The sequence below is a fragment of the Petaurus breviceps genome, unplaced genomic scaffold (assembly GCF_028583685.1).
Source record: "Petaurus breviceps papuanus isolate PSGF00001 unplaced genomic scaffold, PetGlider_PUasm1.0 90977, whole genome shotgun sequence".
Classification (NCBI taxonomy): domain Eukaryota; kingdom Metazoa; phylum Chordata; class Mammalia; order Diprotodontia; family Petauridae; genus Petaurus; species Petaurus breviceps.
Window position 1 is genome coordinate 12548294 of NW_027187391.1, and position 20316 is coordinate 12568609.

Sequence of the window (20316 nt, forward strand, 5' to 3'; positions counted from 1 at the left end):
ACCAGTTGTAGCCATCCTGGAATTGAGTGTAGGATGGAGGGATAAAAACATTTCACTATGCTTAGGAAGAACATCTTGAGAAAGGGGAGGGAGAGAGAAGCCTGGGCTATGTCATCTAACCATTTAGATTTTCACAATATGTGTCTTAATGCTAACATACTGTCTGACACACACCTACTTAACTCTTCAGTAACCTAGGCTACTTTCTAAGGGTATAAATTGAAGGAAAAGTACCAACCCACATCAATAGGGGGAACATCCTCATCTGTGAGTCACCTATACTGGCAAAAAAAAATGTTCAGGCACTATTCCTACTCCTTTTCTTATAGTGCAGATTATTCCAAAGGTTTCCAAGATTTGTTATATTTCAGCCATTAAGTCACCAACTATAGATTTCAACTCAGGTTTTCTTAACTTCAGCCACAATGCTCTATTTACTGTGACACTTAGCTGAAGAGAATGAAAATAATTATCTTAGAGGGATTCAAATTCAGAAAGCAAATATATTAGGGTCTGTCTCCAAGATTAGGGAGTAGAAGGTTACATAGTGACTATATACCTCTTAACCAGATGAAGTTAGGATTTCAGAAAGTCTCTACTTAACACAAGGAGGAGAAGAAAACATAATATGGTGAAGGTAAAGGAGACTAAGGCCTTAAGGAAAAGAAGGTAGGCAAGGTATATCAGTATGATAAGAAAAAGGACATCAGATTTCACTGTCAAGGTGTTTAACAAAGGGCTAAAAATATAAGAAGTATAAAAAGTTAAAAGTTTTAAATACCAAAAAGTAGTTTGTCACAGTCATTCTCCACAGAAACTACTGCAAAGAAAGACAGAGAATCTCATTTCCAAAAAAAAAAAAAAAAAGCATTGAGAGAAGGGAGAATTTTGCAGAGTCCTATACTGAGTGTTTGAAATATGCATGTTTACTTTCACCAGGTGACTTCTATTCATGGTTCAAAGAACAAGAATATTGTTCAAAGAATAATACTCTTTCTTAGAAGAGCAAGTAAAGAGACTCAAGGAGGAGAGGGCCACTTTATGGAGTAGAGGGAAGAATGCAGTGTTCCTATCAAAAAGGGAGGAAGGGTTGCAATGTGAAAATAAAGAAGAAAAAATATTCAAAGAGGCAAAATAAAACCTTGACTTGGGCTCAGGGGGTATGAGTATGATAAATTTCATGCAAAAAAGAAAGAGTAGAAGGACCACTAAACATTTGCAGCTAAGAAACTAATATGAAGTTCTTTCAGAAATGGGGGTCCTGAACTCTCTGAAACAAAACAACTATTTTCTTTCAAGGAATTATGATGTGATCCACAGGTGTTTTGAAGTTAGATATCATTCAGTTAAGTCATAGAATCAAAGAAGCAACACTGGAAGGAATCTTAGAAGCCCAACTCCCTCATTTTTAAAAAAATAAGGAAACTGAGATCGAGAACTGACCAATGACTTCATTAAGGGTAAGTAGAAAGTGACAGAGCTGGGTTTTGAATTCAAAGGAAGACAAGACAATTATGTATAAAGATGATTTCCTGGTAAGATATGATGTATCAACCCTATTAACTAAAATTAGAAGAAATTAAGAATTCTTAGAGGTGGGAATGATGACAAAGTGCAGTTCAGCTATGAGCGACGCCTGGGCTGGATGTCATGGTCAATAACTGATGAGAGACAGAACACAGAGATGTTCAACTCTTATTTTGTTTCTGTTTTCACTGCTTTGGAAAATGATCTTTGGAGTGAAAAGACAGAACAAAAATGATTCCTGGCCAGGGAAACCCAATGTCAATAAGTTAGGAGAGAATATAGCTATCCTTGATAGGTTCAAATCTCCTAAAAATATTGTATATAAACTACAAAAAATATTGTCAGTGATTTTGAAAAATTATGGAAAAAAGGAAAAATTCTGAAAGGTTGGAGAAGGGAAAACATTGTTGGTATTTTCAAAACAGCAAAAGAGAAGAGGATCTGTAAATTATAGATCATATGATTGACTTTTATTAAGGTCAACATTCTGCGGCTGGTGAACATCAAGAAAAAAATGCAGTAATTTTAAAGGACTACAATGACTTTATTAAAAGCAGAGTTATCAAATAAATAGATCAGCAGAATGCTATAGAGTTACAGTTTACCTTGATTTTAGTAAATCCTTTGTCAAAGCTACTCTTCTGGAAAAATTAAGAGATGCGGACTGAGCAATATTACTGTCGGGCAGATTTGGAAATAAACAAATGGCTGTCCCCAAGGAAACTGAAAATGGTTTAATATCAAGTTAGGATGATGTCTCCAATGGAGTACCCCAGGGATCTATATTAATCTTTTGCTTTTTAACATTTTTATCAGTGACTTAAATGAAGAAAATAATGGCACCCTAACAAATTTGAAGAGAACACAAAGTTAGGAGTGATAGCCAACACCTTAGATAACAGAATCTAAGATATGCCCATGCAGCAGTTTGTCTCAAAAAGATCTGAGGTTTTTGAAGGACTGCATATAAGATACAAGTGTTAGAAGGAAGATGTTCTCTAATAAAAATAACCTTATAGTTAATTTTTGATGGTATGTTCTTATTTTTCCTTTTATTCCATTTTAAATTTGGAGAAATGTTCCTATAAGTAAAACCAATAATTCTTGAACAAAAAAATAATTTTATGTTTCATCAAGACAGGCATAACACTGTGGAATAAGGAAGAAAGAGCCCCACTGTGTGGTGCCCTGGTTAAACTACAGCTAGAATATTGGTTGTTTTGGTTTTGTGTTCCACATTTTCTAAAGAACATTGATAAATTCTAAACCCTCTAGAGATGGTCTATGAGAATGATGAGGGATCTGAAATTCATTCCATAGGAGGATAGATTAGAAGAATCCTAAATGTTTGGCCTTATAGGTAGAATGAAGCCATTTATATCAATTCGATGGCCTATCATGAAGAAGTGGGATCACAGGGGTGGCTAGGTAGCACAGTGAATAGAGCAACAGTCCTTCAATCAGGAGGAACTGAGTTCAAATCTGAACTCAGACAACTCAAAAATAGCCATGTGACCTTGGGCAAGTCACTTAAACCCAATTGCTTTACCTTCCCCCCTCCAAAAAGCAAAAAAAAAAAAAAATAAGAAAGGAAGAAAGAAAGAAATGGGATCACACTTTTTCTGTTCAGCCTCAGAGGGCAGAACTAAGAGAAACTGAGGAAATTGCAAAGAAGCAGATTTAGGCTTAATGTGAGAAAACAAAACAAAAAAAAAACCTTCCAAATGATTACAGTTATGTAAATAATCTGTTTCAGTGGGTCTTCCCTTCAGTGGTGAGATGGAAAAGAATTGAATAGAGCTTTGTTCATAAGGGAAAGTGGTATAAAGAACATTTTAAAGCTATAAGTTGGATTAAATGACCACTAAGTTTCTTTTCGTTTCTGAAATATTGGGATTTTGTGAATTTGTCAAAGATATGAAGACATATCTGTGAAAATATTAATGTTGACACATACTTAGAATGGAAATAACATCAACAAATAGATTCATAGAATCTATAAGTTTGAAGGATCCATGGAAGCAATGTCATACAACCATGTCATTTTACAGTTGAGGAAAATGTGAACCAAAGAGTCTAAGCAATTATCAGAAATTCATATTCAGGTGACTAGAAGCATATCAAGGATGAGAATTCAATTCTGAATCTATGGTGACCAGAGAGGGAGTATAATGTAGTGTAAGAAACACTGCACAAAGACTCAGCAGACCTAATAGTTTTAAGTTCATAGCTTAATATGCAACATTATGCAAGTTATCTTAATCTCTCTATACCTCATCATAGATCTAATTCTCTGCCAATTGATTATAAGAGCACTTATTAGAACAATAATTACCTTTAGATCCCTGTAGTTATTTAACTCCAATGTATATAGAGTCAAAGGAAATAAAAAATGAATCTTGCTTCATAGGACAGATGACCTAACAAAATTATTAACGTTAATTTAATGGTATGTTATTTTTTTCTTTGATTCCATTTTAAATTTGGAAACAATGTTCCTATAAGAAAAAACCTCAATTGTTCAGTTGAAAAGATTTTGTTGAGAATGAATTTAAAGAAGGTTTCAAAGTCTGTGTCTTCTTGGGAGCCTAATGCTGGAAACACTTTTTTGCATGACTGTGCCAGCTCCAGGTATTCTCCTATTGTTGCATCTACTCTCCACCCTTGGAATTTCTCCCATTCATTCCAATTCAAGAAATATTTATCAAATGCTTACCATGTGTAAGGAACTGTACTATGACTGATACAAAGGAAACAGCACATAGTTCTGCCCTTTGATGAGTCTTCTATGGGTAGACAAGATGATTACATTGTCACTATTATTACCTAAGTGACAAATAAATGTCACAGTAATTCACAAAACCACTTATTACAGCATGAAAAATTTTCAAATTACATTGGCAGACAAAGTGTTTATCTACATGGACAAAATCACAATGCCTTGAAGTATTGAAGATGTAATAATCACTGAAAGATGCTAGAGATAAAAGAAAATCCATTCCCTTAGGGTGCTTACAATTTAGCCGTGTGAAACAGACCTGAATTCCAGTATCCTGTTTCACTCATCAAATAAGTACTTTGGCTTGAAAATTACTTTAGTCAAAAGCTTCAAGCTCAATGAAATGAACTTTGAATTTTTCGAAGCTGAAATTTTGTAGTACAAGTTTATAGAAAATAACAGTGCTCATTAGTAGGGAACTTATACTAGTAAGGACCACATAACCAATGATAAATTAATTAGAATTCATAGAATAATTCTTTATTTGACTGAAACTGATGTAAATATCATTTCATTTGAAAACTGTGAACAGAAACAGGGTAGTCATGTGTCAAGAATTAATGATACTTGCCAAGTGTGTAGATGACCCTAATCTTTCCCTTTTAGTTCAAGAAAAACTCTTTGGAAATATAGCAATATCTAAAAACTGCAGATGGTTTTGAATTCTACAGATACACAGGTATACTACTACCCTGTTGGTGAAGTTGTGAACTAGCCTAATCATTCTGGGAAACAAATTAGATTCCATCAAAATGTGACGCAAATATCTATACCTTTTGATATAGATATCACTTTGCCAAGGATATCCAAGGCTGTGCTGGAGACAGCCCATATCAACTCATGTCAGATTCTCAGGGTGAATATTTCTACCTTGAATTTTGATAAATACTACAAATTAGGACTTGTTCTATTGTTTTGTTGATTGTCTAGAATCAAGAAAGTGATGGTGAAAATGTTAATAAAGAAGATTAAACTTTAAAGTTTGCTCTGCCTTTTCAAAAAGTTTGTTGTTAAAAATGTATGAGTACACCTCTGGATATACCCCAGAAAGATTTCAAAGACAGAAAAAAAAGATCTTACATATATACCAAAATATTGAGAGCGACACATTTTATAGCAGAAATGATATGGAAATAAAGTAGGTACCCATTCATTGAGGAATGTCTACAAAAAAGCATGAAGGTAATGAAATGTTACTTGACTCTTAGATATGAAGAAGTTAGAGGGACACAGGAAGACATATAAACTGATACAGAGCAAAACCGGGCTAACAATACACAAAATGGGTACAACAATGTAAACAAAAAGAACAATAAAATGAAACAGAAAGCTATATAATTATAATGTCCAAACTTAGACCAGAGAAGAGAGGAGAAAATGCATCTCACTCTTTTTAGGGAAGATAGTGGTAGAATAAGAGAATGAAATGTTACATATACATTCAATATGTTTGTTTTGGTTGAATTTTTTCCTCCTTTTTTTTTAAATCTTATGGACAAGGGAAAGTTCCTTGAATAGAGATGGGAAACTATAGCAGGGAAGTAAATATAAATAAAATTAAAAGGCATCCTTAAAAACAATTTTAAAAGAAAAGAAAAAAAGGTACAATTACATGCAAATGAGCAAGTTTTGGGAAATAGCATAAGAAGGGATGGATTTATTCTCTGATTTGCAACTCAGAAGTGCTGTGTGATTGTGTTAATAATTGTATGACTTCTCCACGATGTGACATGGTTAGCAGACTTTTCTACTTAGTGCCTTCATGTGTTTTTATGCAACACTGTCAGCAATACTATCTGAAGGAAAAGACTGAAACAGAATGCGTGAGGTGGTGAAAACTGGAGTTTTGGAAGGCTTATGAGGCAATGGAAGTTGGAAAAGACACAAGGGGCAGAACAAAATAAGGCTTGGGAGGGGATTTTAAGAGAAATGTATTTACTGGTCTCCTTGCTATTCTTTTCCAATCTTTTCTTCTTTGTAGTCCTTCCTTCCTACATTTTTAACATTTATTCACAGATTTCACTGTGAATCTTGTCAGCATGTGAGGTTACTAATACCAATTGTATTAAATAAATTATAGACCCTGATGTCTTTCTTTAAAGTAATTATCAGAGTATATTATACATGCAATACGAACATACTGACTGAACTAGAATTTAAGGTCCAATAAAAGTGTTTAATCTTTATTAATTCATCTAAAACTTATTTAGGAAACAACTAAATATGTATAAGGCATTGTGCTAAATGGTGACTTTGGAGTCAGAAAAACATCCATTCTAGTCTCAGCTCTGATGCTTATAGTTATGTAAATCACTTAAAAGAAATTTTAAAAAAAGGCTGTTGCACAATATGAAAGTGAAGATGTGTGTAGCTGTAGAGAAGCTCATTAAAAATGAGTAACACTTTCCTCTGTGGACCTGTTTACCAATCTAAAAATGAAGGGAGTGAAATGGGTAATCATAAAGTTACTTCAAGGTCTAGAAAACAATGTTGCAATAGAATTCTCCTAAGTGAGACATTCAGGAAGATTAGATTAAAGCAGGGTACATGCACCACAAGTCAAAAATGGGGGATGAGGTAATAGTGGGAGAAACTAACTTCAGAGAGCAATTGGTCTGAAAAACAATTGAGGATTTAATGGACTTCAGGTCAATATTAGTCAACAGTGTGATGTGGTAGCCAAAAAAGCTAAAGATTTTCTGAGTCCCATGAATAGTTCCTATGAATAGATATATGATAGTTCTACTGTACTCGACATTTGTTAGACATAGTTTGGAAGTGTCCAGAGAAGATTCAGGGTAGAGAAGCTTTTTGAGTCTCATTTTCATTCTCTCTCTCTCTCTCTCTCTCTCTCTCTCTGTCTGTCTGTCTCTCCGTCTCTCTGTCTCTCTCTCCATCTCTCTGTCTCTCTTTCTCTCTGTCTCTCTCTCCCCCTCTCCCTCTCTCTGCTTATTTATAGTCTCTGTGTATATGTTCACATATACACATGTGTATATGTATGTACATACATATGTGTGTGTTCAGTGCTTTTTTTTAGCTCAAAGGACAGATCCAGAAACAATGTATAGAAGGTTTAAAGAATAAAATTAGGCTTTATTATTACGGGATGGGGGGCGATTTCTTTGCAATTAGAGCTGTAGAAAAATAGAGTGGATTGCTTTGTAAATTGGTGGTGACATCCCCACGCCTTGGAGATCTTCAAGCAAAGGTCACAGAGCCCATTTGTCAGGTATATCATAGTGGGGATTCCTGACAGGTATTAGGCAATAAACATTTATTAAGTGCCTACTTTGTTGGTGCTAGACAGAGTGGTTATAAAGAAATGCAAAAGACAGTCCTTGCTTTCAAGGAGCTCATGGTCTAATGGGTGAGACAGCATGCAAATATCTATGTATAAAACATATGCATAAATACATATATATATAAATGTATTTTATATATTATATATGTATAGGGTGTTATAGATGTTATATTTAAATACAGAATAAATTGAAGATAATCAATAGTGAGTTGGCAATAGAATTAAGGTGGAATCAGGAAAGCCTTCCTAGTAAAAAAAAAAAGATATTTACTGAGGTCTTTTCAAATGCTTGAATTCTGTGATTCCATAATCCTGGTCTCCATATGTATCTGTACGTACATATTTAGCACTTTCCTCTCTTTTACTCCCTTTAGCTAATATATCCCTACATTCTCTCATTTCTTCCTTCGCAATGTCTCTCTGATTCAAGTTGTCTTCATTCTTACTGCAACCACTCTAGTCTGATACTTATTATCTCATGCATGTATTTTCAGAAAGAGTTTTCTAGTTGGATTCCCTATCTCTCATCTCTTACCCCCCCAATTTAAAGTTTTCAACATGTCATATTCATTGAGTCACTCTCTGATCTAAGAATCAACAGTGAGTGAGTTCTTTCTACTGGAAACAACATCAAATCCAAGTTCCCTTCCTTAACTTTCAAAATTCACCATAATTTGGATCTATCAGACCTATTTAATTGACTATTTTTAACACAAATCTATCATTCAAGTTTTCACTATCTCTAGAACATGCCCCAGTTATTCTTAATTCTGTTCTTCTCTGACTCTTGTTTGTTCTTCCTTTATTATCTTCTCACTTCCATGATGCCTAGCCAAATCTTATCTAGCTCAAGTTCCACCTTTTCCTTCTCTGACTGCCTACTCTCTCTCCTCTGATTTATGCTAGTCTATCCTTTGTAATGTCTATGATAATATTTATATAGTCTGTGTCATATTTTCAGCATTTAGGTGTTCATTCATGACATTCATTCACTACATTCTGTACATTAATTCTGCTTGCCCAACATTAAACTCCTATCCATTCCCCTATAGCACCAGCTAGGCTGGGCACAAAGAAAATGTTTATTTTTTTATTTACTGACTGATAAAGTCTATGTGGCATGGTTAAATACTGAATTTTAGATAATGCCCTCCACAGAGAATATATTAGGTAAATGTATATTTTGTGCTCCTGTTGTCAGTGAGCACAGAAGAAAGGAGCTTAAGTTAAACCCTTGGTTAGATGCTCGCAATAGGAAGAATTACCAGACAATCAGATCCATGGGAGATCAAGGCTAGATGTCCACCATACATAATCAGGAAAGTGCTGGTCTTGAGGAAAGTTTCAATAATAATGATTTGTGGTATGGGTGAGGGTAACTGAGGGACTTGTGGAAGCTCAGAAGTAGACATTGATAATCAAATCAGCTGATTTTTCACCCTGATCGTGTGTCCTGTCCACGGAAGTCAGGTTGAACTTTGTTGGCTGAATCAAAGAAGCTTCCATGACCTCTGAGATCCATCCAACCTCCATTTTTGGTGTAACATTTGTGAGGTTCCCTGTAATTTTTGAATTCAGGAATCACCTGCAAGTCACAGACTCTGCTTGTTTGTTTCCTGCAGGAGTAAAGGATGTTGGGAAATTTCCATTTGCTTCTGTGCCTATGGCATCATAGGAGTAAGCTAAGAGTTTGATTTGGGAACAGATAAATCATTGTGGGGAATGCCTATGAGGAAATTCAGCCCCAAACTCCCTTAGCTGGTTCATACCTGAAAGCATTTCTTTCCCCTCAGATCAGTAGCAGAGGAAAGGGCATAAACTATGATTCCTAAGAGGTTCTAACCTGATTACAAGTCTTGCATTTCAAAATAGCATCTCAAATCATTTCACAACACACCTTGCTGCTATTCTTAAATGAAGGCAATGATTCTGTCATTTCTATGCCCCAAAGCTTTCAGTAGCTCACTGTAATGGTAATTAATTTGAAATCGAAGACACTTTTTTGTATTGGCAAGTAAGTAGCTACTTAGCACTTAGTAACTAATCAAACCTCTGTGAAAGAAACAGAAGGAATGAACCACTGTTCCTGATGTAAAAAGAAGGGGTTGGCTGAAACAGGAAGTAGCCAATGCTGTGTATATAAGAAAAGCCCCAGAGAGGCACAGTCAGAATTTCTTGGGACAAGAATTTGGAGCAGAGCAGCTGTAGAAGAGAGAATCAAGAACTGAGCCAGAATTTCCTGAAAACTTGTGGTGATGGAGCTTTTTCTGAACAGGAGCCCTGAAGCCCTCTTCCCCCAGGCTAAATAAGGTGATTCTGATTTTTTGAATGAGCTGCAGAAGACTGAGGAAGCATGACTAGGATGCAGGAACTTTGTCTGTTTGTGGCTTACTTGAGCCTTGAATTCCCGGGAGCAGAAATTGTGAAGGATTTGAGATGGACTGGATCCTATAAACTTCAGTGTGAAGCAGGACCTACCCAGAGAGCTGGGCAAGGAACTGGGAGCTGTCTTCCATTGAACCCATGTGACAGTCTGGTGAATCCAGGTAGAATCTGGGACCATGGAAGGGGATCCAGGGAATCTGAGAACCGGCCCCAAGTCAAGATGAAAAGACCTCTCCCTGGGTACTAAGTAACAATGAAATTTAATTTACTAATGACCTAGGGGTGGAAGGTTTGTGTATTTTCTAATGATTGTTCTTAGTGGTTAATGATACTTAGCAATTGATTGCTGAATAAGTGATAATTGAGTTAATTTAGTGCCCCCCATGAGTGGAAGACTTGACTATTGTACTTTGAGAAGATTGTGCTTTGTTCTAAATATTGTGACCACTTTGGTGAAAACTATGTGGTCAATTTAATGATAAGCTGTTGTAAATACTATATTGTGATTTTCTGTGATAAGTTGTAATATTGTGATGCTGTACCTTGATTTTCTGTGAATATTTTGCTTTGATTTATTATGGAATAAATAGGCTGCTCACTATACTGTGTAATCTGAATGTTAAAAGCTGTTCATAGTAGCATTTTTCTGGAAAGCTGCTCGTGGATGGTGTTACACTCCCTATAGTTTAATAACTATTTTCCATTAGCAGCTTTACTTGGTTTTTGGTTCTGACTCCAAGGACATCTGATCACCTGAAATCTCATCCCCATATAGAGTGCCTTAGCTTTTGATACTCAATAGCTTCTCAGCTTCTTCAGGTACCTCTTCTGTTTGATGGAAGGGGTGGAGAGAAGAACAATATACCCCTCCCAAAACCTTCCTTTATAGAGGACTCAGAACTTTCTAAGTAATTCTTTATTTTCCTTCAGTTGCAGGTTTGGTTTCTGCTCCATGAAACATAATTCTCCCCTCCCCCCATCCACTTCCCAACATATTTTTTTTTAGTTTCCTTTTTTTATAAAGCCTTCTGCTACAGATTGTAAGTTCCTTGAGGGAAGGGACAGTCTTTCCTTCTTTTATTTTTCAAATTTGTATTTCAGCACTTAGTACAGTGCCTGGCAGGTAGTCAGTACTTAATAAATGGTTATTGAATTAAAGTGAAATTGAATTACTAACATCCAAACTCTGCATATCAGTATTAATGGGATCATATAAATAGTCATACTCCAAATTTCCAATGTCTCCTCATTTCATCCCCCTTTTGTGCTCTATGCCACAGCCATATTGCACTATTTACCATTTTTAAAAATTTTATCACAGTGTTTAGCACAGTGACTGGAACATAGTAGGTGCTTAAAAATGTTTATTGATTCATTGCTTTCTTATTTCTATGCTTTTCTTCACCTCATTCCCTATATATGGAATGTCCTTCCTCTGTTGAAATCTCTCCCATTCTTCAATACTTCAATCAACTTAATCCTTTTCTCTTTCATCGAGGTCTCTGGGATGGAAGGTAGAATTCATTGGAGAGAAGGAAAGGATTTGTTTGTTTGTTTTTACTATCATGAATTCTTCAAAGTCCTTTGCATTACTGTACAATCTTTCTCAGGTCATATTACTGGTATTTGGGGGGAGTCCATCTTATTCTTGATGTTGTTATATTAATGCTTGTATAATCCTTTAGCTCATGGCTCTAGAGACCTAGTCATGTTATACCTTCTGAATTTTCAGGGAAACCTAAGTGGGCATAAAATGTGCCAGAAAGAATGATTTTTAAGAAGACTCCCAATATTGAGACCAGTCTACATAAACCCAGAGCAATCTACCTTGTTGCATTTGTTCACATACAGTATGTGAGTACTTCATCAGGTCTCTCTCTCTCTCTCTCTCTCTCTCTCTCTCTTTGTATATATATATATATATATATATATATATATATATATATGTATATATATACACATATATGTGATATGTGAAAACTATATAGCATTAGAAAATATAAGGTAGTAAAATTGTTATTACTTCAAAAGATTTTATCATCTCTTCTAAGGTAATAGAGTAATTGCAAAGATAATGCAAAGCACATGTGTATCATTACTATATGGCTTTTTTATATGGTTAGAGATACAATCCAATAATGTACACAGTGACACCTTGACTACAGCTTTTCTGTGGCTGGCATTTCAGCCCTGCATTTGGTGACTAGAAGTAAAAAGTAGAAACAGAGCATTGAATATAATCCAGAAACATTATTTGTAAATAAGTTATAACTACCTAAATGAGCAGCTAGTTAGTACAGTGGACAAAGTGGAAAAAGTGGGGTATGGAGCCAGGAGGACCTGAATTCAAATTCAGCCTCAGAAACTTAATACTTGCACGACCTTGGGCAAATCACTTGACCCTGTTTGTGTAAATTTCTCCACCAGTAAAAAAAAATGATCTGGAGAAGGAAATGGCTTGCCCACTTTAGTATCTTTGCCAAGAAAACCCAAAGTGGGGTAATGAAGAGTTGACTACAACTAATAAACAAAACAATAATAACTACCTAAAATATCTGAAGCCACTTTACAGAAAAAGAGAGACAAAGATAAAATATTGACAGGTTTGTAATATTTGAAAAGTTTTTCCTATATAGTATTCACTTATTTATATTAACAAATTACCTGTCAAAACACTTAGGCACTAAAATGTGCCAAACTGCAATAACTTGTATGAAATATGTGAAAAAAATTTACATTTGTCTGTGTATCTAAGGTGGCCATTAAAGAAACCCACAAAATTCTACAGGAGTCATTAAAAATCATTAAGAATGAACCTTATGTCTCATGCTACTGTAACTGTCTACCAAGGAGGCCACCTGTTCATTAGGGGTCAATGTCATTTAGCCAAGACAGAAAAAGGACTAAGCCAAACAATCCAATCTCCATGGAACTTCCCTTCCTGCCTCCTTTATCCATAGCCCTTGTTGGCATGATGCCTTATGGTGGCTACTGGCAATTCAACAGGAATAATAAATACCAGGTGGCTAAGTTTTAATAAGATTATAGTACCAGGATGGCTTCTCCAAAAGTTGTTTTTTGCTATCAGTTTCAAAGTCCTAGAATTTAAGCCTGTTCTCTTCTCCTCTCCTTAATAACCTTCACTGATCCTGCTTACCCTTTGCCAAGCAGATACAAGAGTCTCTTTTTCATAGACAGTCACCTGAAATAAATTGCCCTCCAACACATTTCCTCTGGCAAGGGCTAAACTAATTATACAAAATAGTAATTAACAAAACTTATATTTTTTAATTCTGTACCTTGGTTACAAATTGAAGTTGTCCAATATAATAAAATAGCATATTATTGGGGGGGGATCATCAAGTTATTTTCAACACTATTTCTACTATAATTTATAACTTTACTTGGTTTTAGTCACTCCAAAAAAAATCTGCTCTTACAATCAAAATTTTACTACATGAAGAGCTTAGTTATATAAGAACAGAGGATATGTTTTAAAACTTTCTGTCCCCTGAGCCATCTTTTTTCCCCATTCAATCCAAGAAAGGTTGCCAACCTTTGACATTTTTTTCCAGGTTTCCACGCTTCAGTTAATGTCAATTTCAACACAACTAAATTTTCCCAGATATTTATAGTCTAAATACTTATGCAAGGGATGACTTTTTCTTTTCCTGAATTGACTCTATGTGTATATGTGTGTAGTTATATAGTCAGTGGATGATGGATAAACAATTACATAGATATAGTAAAATTCCAGAATTGAAGTACTAGAAGGTTGGAAGGGTCCTTAGATATTATCTGGTCCAACTCTCTCATTTAACTGAAGAAGAAAATGAGATTCAGAGAGAATAAATAACTTGTTGAACATTGGACAACCAGTAAGCAAAAGATTTGGGACTAAAGCAATGTCCCCTGTCCAATGCTCTTTCCACCATGCTACTATTTCCATTGTTCCAGCCTTATGCTACAATATTCTTAGGCTTTGATTACTAAATACAGCTGGAACATAAAATGTAGAAATTTTATTCTTTGAATTTTCAAAAAAAAAGGTATCACACAAAAAGTCATACATATAGTAATAGTGTATGCTCCTTAGTGTCACTTTTCATAGGACAATAATAGTACCTGATTTGTCTTCTGATGAAGGGTGAGGACAGAGGTGGGGGCAGAGGAAGAGGGACCTATGGTAGCAGGGGATTCATTCCAGTCCTTTGGCTGTGGCACAATTACTTTGATCTTCTTTCAACCTCCCCCCACCCACCCTATAATTACATGAGGGTTGGAGAGAGGACCAGTGTAACAGTGATCAGCAGGATTCAATGACTGGGGCTGAAGATTTAGTTGACCCACTAGGAGACTAGAACCATGTTTGAAGTAGAGTGTAGGGGAGACCATGGGAGGTAAGCAAAACCAGGGTTAAATAAAAAGGGAACTAACATTTCATGTGAACTTCTAAGCAAAAAGAAGAACATTCATGACTGATGGGAGAAATTAGGATTTCAGTTGAAAAAGAAATCATGGAAAAATTCTTCAAAGAAGAAATCATCTGAAGCTAAATTATGATCATCTCATTTAAAAAAATACATTACCTATGACTGATGCTTTGCAAAATAAATATACTTTTTAAAAAAAGTCTGCCTAGTGAGTTCTGCTTTGCACAACCTTCATATTCAAGCACAAATGTTCCTCCAATTATTTTAACTTCTGTAGCATTCCTCAATACTATGAGCTTTCTCTTTTCTCCTAATCTCCAGACTAGACAAACGTATATTTTCATTCCATTTAAAATGCCAAAATCAAATGTGGAGAGTCTTAGCATACAGATTTAGCTGAGAAAGAACATTAACACAACCCTCTTTTAAATAATGTTTAATATAAAATGCCAGCTCTGAAGTTAGACTTGGCAACCAATGGATAACATTCAATTGGGAAAGCTTTCATTGACGTCAATTATAGTTAGCCAAATTAATTCTCTAAGAGAAATTATAGCTATTACCTCCATAGTCCTATAAAAATGACAAAATCTACTTCACTGTATTAGTTTTTTTTTTAATTTGTTTTAAAATGTCTTAAAGGATTGTTTGTCTTACTGAATGGTATTTAGAGTTTGGAATTTGTAATCAGATCTAGGTTCACATCCCAGGCTCTGATATTTAACTACCTGGGGGACCATAAGAAAGTAAGTTTACCTCTCAGGAAACCTCATTTCTAGATCTGTAAATGAAGGGGTTCGACTAGATTCCCTCTAATGTTTACAAGTTAATAATCTTATTGGATATTTTTTTTAGCCAGTCAAAAACTGAGAAAATACACAAATTTGGTAGAGCAGGTCTTAATAAAACTAAAGAGAAGCAAAATTACCAAACTTTTTCTGCCATGAGTCTACTATCTGTTTCTATGACAGATATAATTTAAAGTTTAAATCTTAGATGTAAAAGACATAAAAATTTAGGACTTCAGTGTGTATATATTTTCATATGCTGTATATGTGTTTTAAATTTTGAGTGGTGTCAAAACTTATTAAAATTAAAAACCGATGATAGATGCTTAAATTCCTACTTGGACAAATGAATATAAATAAGTTTTTTTGCTTGGGTTTTAGGCAAATATGCTTTTGTTCTTTTTGGAGGGCAATTGTGGTTAAATGATTTGCCCAAGGTTACCTGGATAGTTATTGTGTTAAGTGTCTGAGATTGTATTTGAACTCAGGTCCTCCTGACTCCAGGGCCAGTACTCTATTCACGCCCCACCTAGCCACCCCCTAGACATGCTTTTGAAAAAATTAGCTAGCTCATCTTAAGTTTAGACTCTTGTCAGTTGAGATCTGGAACTTTCCTTTGTAATGTGGCAACATTCTCTAAGGCCAAGATTTATACCACCAAAATCAATTCCACTTGTAATAAATTCCAGATATGAAATGTGCTTTTCAAAAGGTAGGAGCCCATTTCACCAAAGGTGATTCCATTTTTTTATCATTTAAAGATGAAGGGAAATTAATCAGTACTTAATCTGACCACACATCACTGAAATTCCCAAAGAACTTTGCCAAACATTCTGACCTAAGTAGTACAGTATTATATCCTTTGGCAGTTAAGGTTGAACTCACTACAGAGCTACATGTCAAGAACGAGCATGCATATCCAATGCCATATACATACATACATACATACATACATACATACATATATATATATATATATATATGGAGAGCTTTCTGGTTTTATCTAAAACTATGAATCCTTTGAGACACACACACATATACATAAACAAAACATATCTATGGGTAAAAACAGTGTGTGTAAATTCAAAAGTTTACATATACAAGGCATTAAAAAAGACAAGCCTCTAAATAAGGTCCGTCTGTAATTTAACCACATAAAAGACTTGTGGGAAAATGTAAACCCATTAATAAAAGTCCTTAAGGAAACTGCCAGGGAGTCAGATGTTGCTGATGGATGAATATCTTCCACAGCTTGTCATCTGTATGTTAAAACTGCCTTTTATAGAAGAGAGGATGCAGAGGAGTGATGAACTGATTACTATGTGAAGATAGTCCAAATGTGAAACACATTATGTGTTAAATCTGCACTCTTGAACATATAGAAAGAATTTCTGTTCAATAAAAGACAAACCATATCCACACACAACAGAAATGCTTTGGCTTAATTTTCAAGGTTCAACTAATGATTCAGGGTTTGCTCTGATCTTTCAGCTTTGCATTTCTTCCATTTTCCATGGCCTCCAAATAATGGAAGAGAAAACCAGGAAATAAAAATAATCCACATTTAATTTCCAACTTCACCATTTAGTAAATAGCCTGCAATGTCTGGTAGACAGTGCAGAAATTAAAAAACAAATCAGAGTCAACTCAATATGCAATAAATAAATGGGCCCATGAAAAAAATGGAAAGCACTAACAAACTCTGTTTACCCCTAAAAAGAAACCTGAATCCAAACATGCAAAATATAACTTTGAATTCAGATTTTCTTTTAGCTCATTAATCGTGTATGCAATTTCTGATAAGGCTTAGGTCAATCAAACCTGGCAATAGAAAATGGTATAAGCTAAATAAATAAATTATTGCATTTCATCTTTGACACAAGGAAGGTCTCTTCAGATTATCCAGGAGTGTTAGAAAAGGTGGTTCAGAGCAGAATTTTTTCTCTCATGCTTCAATGTAATCTGATGCTACAGAGAAACGTTTTTTTTTTTTTCAGAAGCAAGAATGGGAGTGAACAAGAAACAGAACTCCTTGCCAGGACTGTGTGATTCTGTGAAAAAATGTCTTTCTTTCTCCCTCTCATCTCCCTCCCCTTCCCCCTTTCCTCCCTCTGTCTCTTCTTCCCTCTTTTCTTCCTTTTGTGCCTTCTTCCCTCCCTCCTTTCCTTCCTTCTTTATCTGTTTTGACATTAACTTCAATTTAAGAAACACAAAATCACAAAGTATTAGGGGCCAGATTTATCTCCCTTTAATTTATTCCATCACAATGTCCATATTTTGACCTAATAGTACTTCACAATGTTCACAGAGTTAAATTATTAGTCAGAAAAAAATCACTTAAATGACACTGACTTTTGCTTTTAATTTCCCTTCAATCTATAAAGCACAGTCTAAAGCCAGCTAGAAGAAGCTACATACAGCAGTGGATAAGAATGCTGAATTCAAGTCAGAAAGATCTGAAATCCTGTTTCAGACATACTAGCTCTGTGACCCTGGGCAAATCACTTAACCTGGCCCTCGGCCTTGATTTCCTCATCTGTTAAATGGCATTAGACAACGAATATCATAATTAACTAGAACATTTTTCACAAATTTAAAGAAAATATCATCTCTAATATTATAAAAGCTCATATAAGATCCAAATACAACAAAACCATATAAAACTATTAGCAGAATAACTATATATACAGACACATGTTTGTGTATCTTCATCTCTGCTTTTGAGGAGTATATATTCTTCTAAGGGATACAATTGCTACATGGATATGTAAATGTAGCCTAATTTTTTAAGAAAGAGCTTTTGGGTCCCAGTGGAATCAGGAAAAGCTTCATGGAGGTGATACTTTAACTAAACCTTGAAGGAATATAAGTATTTGTATGGGCAGAAGTGAGAATGGAGTATATTTCTTAAACTTTTTTTTTAAGCAATCGGGGTTAAGTAACTTGCTCAAGGTTACACAGCCAGTTATTTTGTGTGGGTGTTAAGTATCTGAGCCCAGAATCGAACCCAGGTCTCCCAACTCTGCGGCTGGCACTCTTACTCACTGCTCCTCCTGGCCACCCCTGAGAATGGAGTGTATTTCAGGCATGGGGAAACAAGCCTGTCTGAATTCCTGGTGGTAGGAGATGTAAAGATGAGTTTGAGGAAAACAAGTCAAGTGCATGAGATATTATTAAGTGCCTGCTAAGTACCAGATATTGGCATTGAGAGACACAAAGAAAAGCAACAAGAACTTAAAAAAAAACACCACAAAAACATCACATTCCCTGGTTTCAAGAAGCTGATGGTATAATGGCGGAGACCATATGCAAACAAACTATTCAGAAACAAGCTGTACACAGGATAAACTAGGGATAAGCTCAGAGGGAAGGCACTACTAGCATCAAGGAAGACCAGAAAAGGTCTCTTGCAAGAGGTGGAGCCAAGGGGTAGAGATGAAGAAGGAGAGTTCCAGGTGTGGAAGACAGCAAGTGAAAATGCCGAAAAGTCAGAAGACAGAATTTCTTGTTCTAGAAATATTAAGAAGGCTAATGTCACTGGATCAGAATAGAGGGGAATAAGGGATCAGAAAAGGGGACATATAATGAAGGATTTTAAAAGTCAAGCAAAGCATTTTGCATTTATTTTGGAGGTAACAGAAACCCCTTTTTTTTAAACCAAGAGAATTAGAGTCACTTTATTCACAGCTGGGGTTTACTTTAGTCCTCGTCATTAGGCAAAATAAACTTGCTGGGGTCAAAATAATTGGAAGTCATAACAGGAAGGCCCTGGGCCTCCCTTAGCTTCACCAGTGCTCTGCCTCTCTCCGAGCCCATTCCTTCATCTTGTAGTCAGGGAGGCAGGCCACAAAGGTAGAGCCTAGGGCAATGGCAATAGAAACCCCAAAGAAGAACAGGACTTTCATGTTCCAGAGGTCTATGATGGGGTCTTCTTCAAAACTGTGGGAGTCTGGGTTCTTCTCATAGAGGCTGACATCTTCTTTTTCTGGGTCTTCTTGCCAGGCAACCTCTGGTTCCCAGGTTCATTGCTCCACCCTGGTGGGGTGACCATGGCTCTAGTCGCGCTAGAGCTCCAGCATAGAGAAGCAGTGGCAGGCACCCTCTGTGCCTGCTCTGAGCAACTGCCCAGAACAAATCCCCAACAACCCTGCTGTTGCCATTGTGACTGCCATGGCTCCAGCGCTTCTGGCTCCTGATGGGGAGGAACCCATTATTTTTGCCTGAAACATAGACTTCTTAAGTGAGATTAATTTCCAATAGGCTAGAAAGAAAGGTTGAGACTATGTTATGGTAAAAGAAATGTCAGGATAAGGATTATATTATTTTTTCTTAGAGGTGATTGGAAGCCACTAAATTTTGCAAGTGAAGAAGTGATACAGCTATACTTGCCTTGGAGCATTTTTATTGGTAACTATGTGGATTCTACATTTTGGAAGGAAGAGAATGGAAATAAAACTACAAATTAAGATGTTTTAATAGTTTATGTGAGAGGTGATCAGTTAGAAAAATAGTGGGAGCCTTGTGGCTAGAGATGTGGTAGAGAGTTTAGAGACACAGAAGTAAATTAAATGATAACTGAATGGACAAGGACGCTGAAGGAAAATATCAGTGATTTTTTCCAAGATTACAAACTTGGTTAACTGGGAGGATACTGGTGCTTTTGCCCCAAATAGAGAAGTTTAGATGAGAGGCATTGAAAAAAAAAATGAATTCTATTTTGGACATGCTGAATTGAAAATGCTGACAGGGCACTGAGGCGGAAATGTCCAACAGTCAACTGGTGATATAGTAGACTGAAGTTCAAATTGGAATTTAGGGCTAGAATTGTCACTTGCATAGGGATGATGATCATACTCATGGAATTTAATGAGATAAAGGAGGGAGAAAATTATATAGAGACAAGTCAATATAACTAAGGGCAAAATCTTTGATGATACCCATACGAGAAGGCTGAATGATGTACGATGCCAAAGGGGATAGAGAAGAAGTCAGACAGAAGCTAAAGAAGGATAAAATATTCCATAGGAGGGAATGGTCAACAGTAAGTTACAGAGGTCAATGTACATGAAGGGATAGTAAATGCCCTGAGATTTAGCATTTAAG

General features: G+C 35.7%; 1 protein-coding gene and 1 pseudogene across 6 annotated transcripts in view; both read right to left on the reverse strand.

The window, feature by feature from the left end:
• Nucleotides 1-20316, reverse strand: part of EYA4 (EYA transcriptional coactivator and phosphatase 4) — a 335518-nt gene that overhangs the window by 116577 nt on the left and 198625 nt on the right. The gene's annotated exons all lie outside the window — the stretch shown is intronic.
• LOC138153131 (NADH dehydrogenase [ubiquinone] 1 beta subcomplex subunit 11, mitochondrial pseudogene) lies at nucleotides 18860-19385 on the reverse strand (annotated as a pseudogene).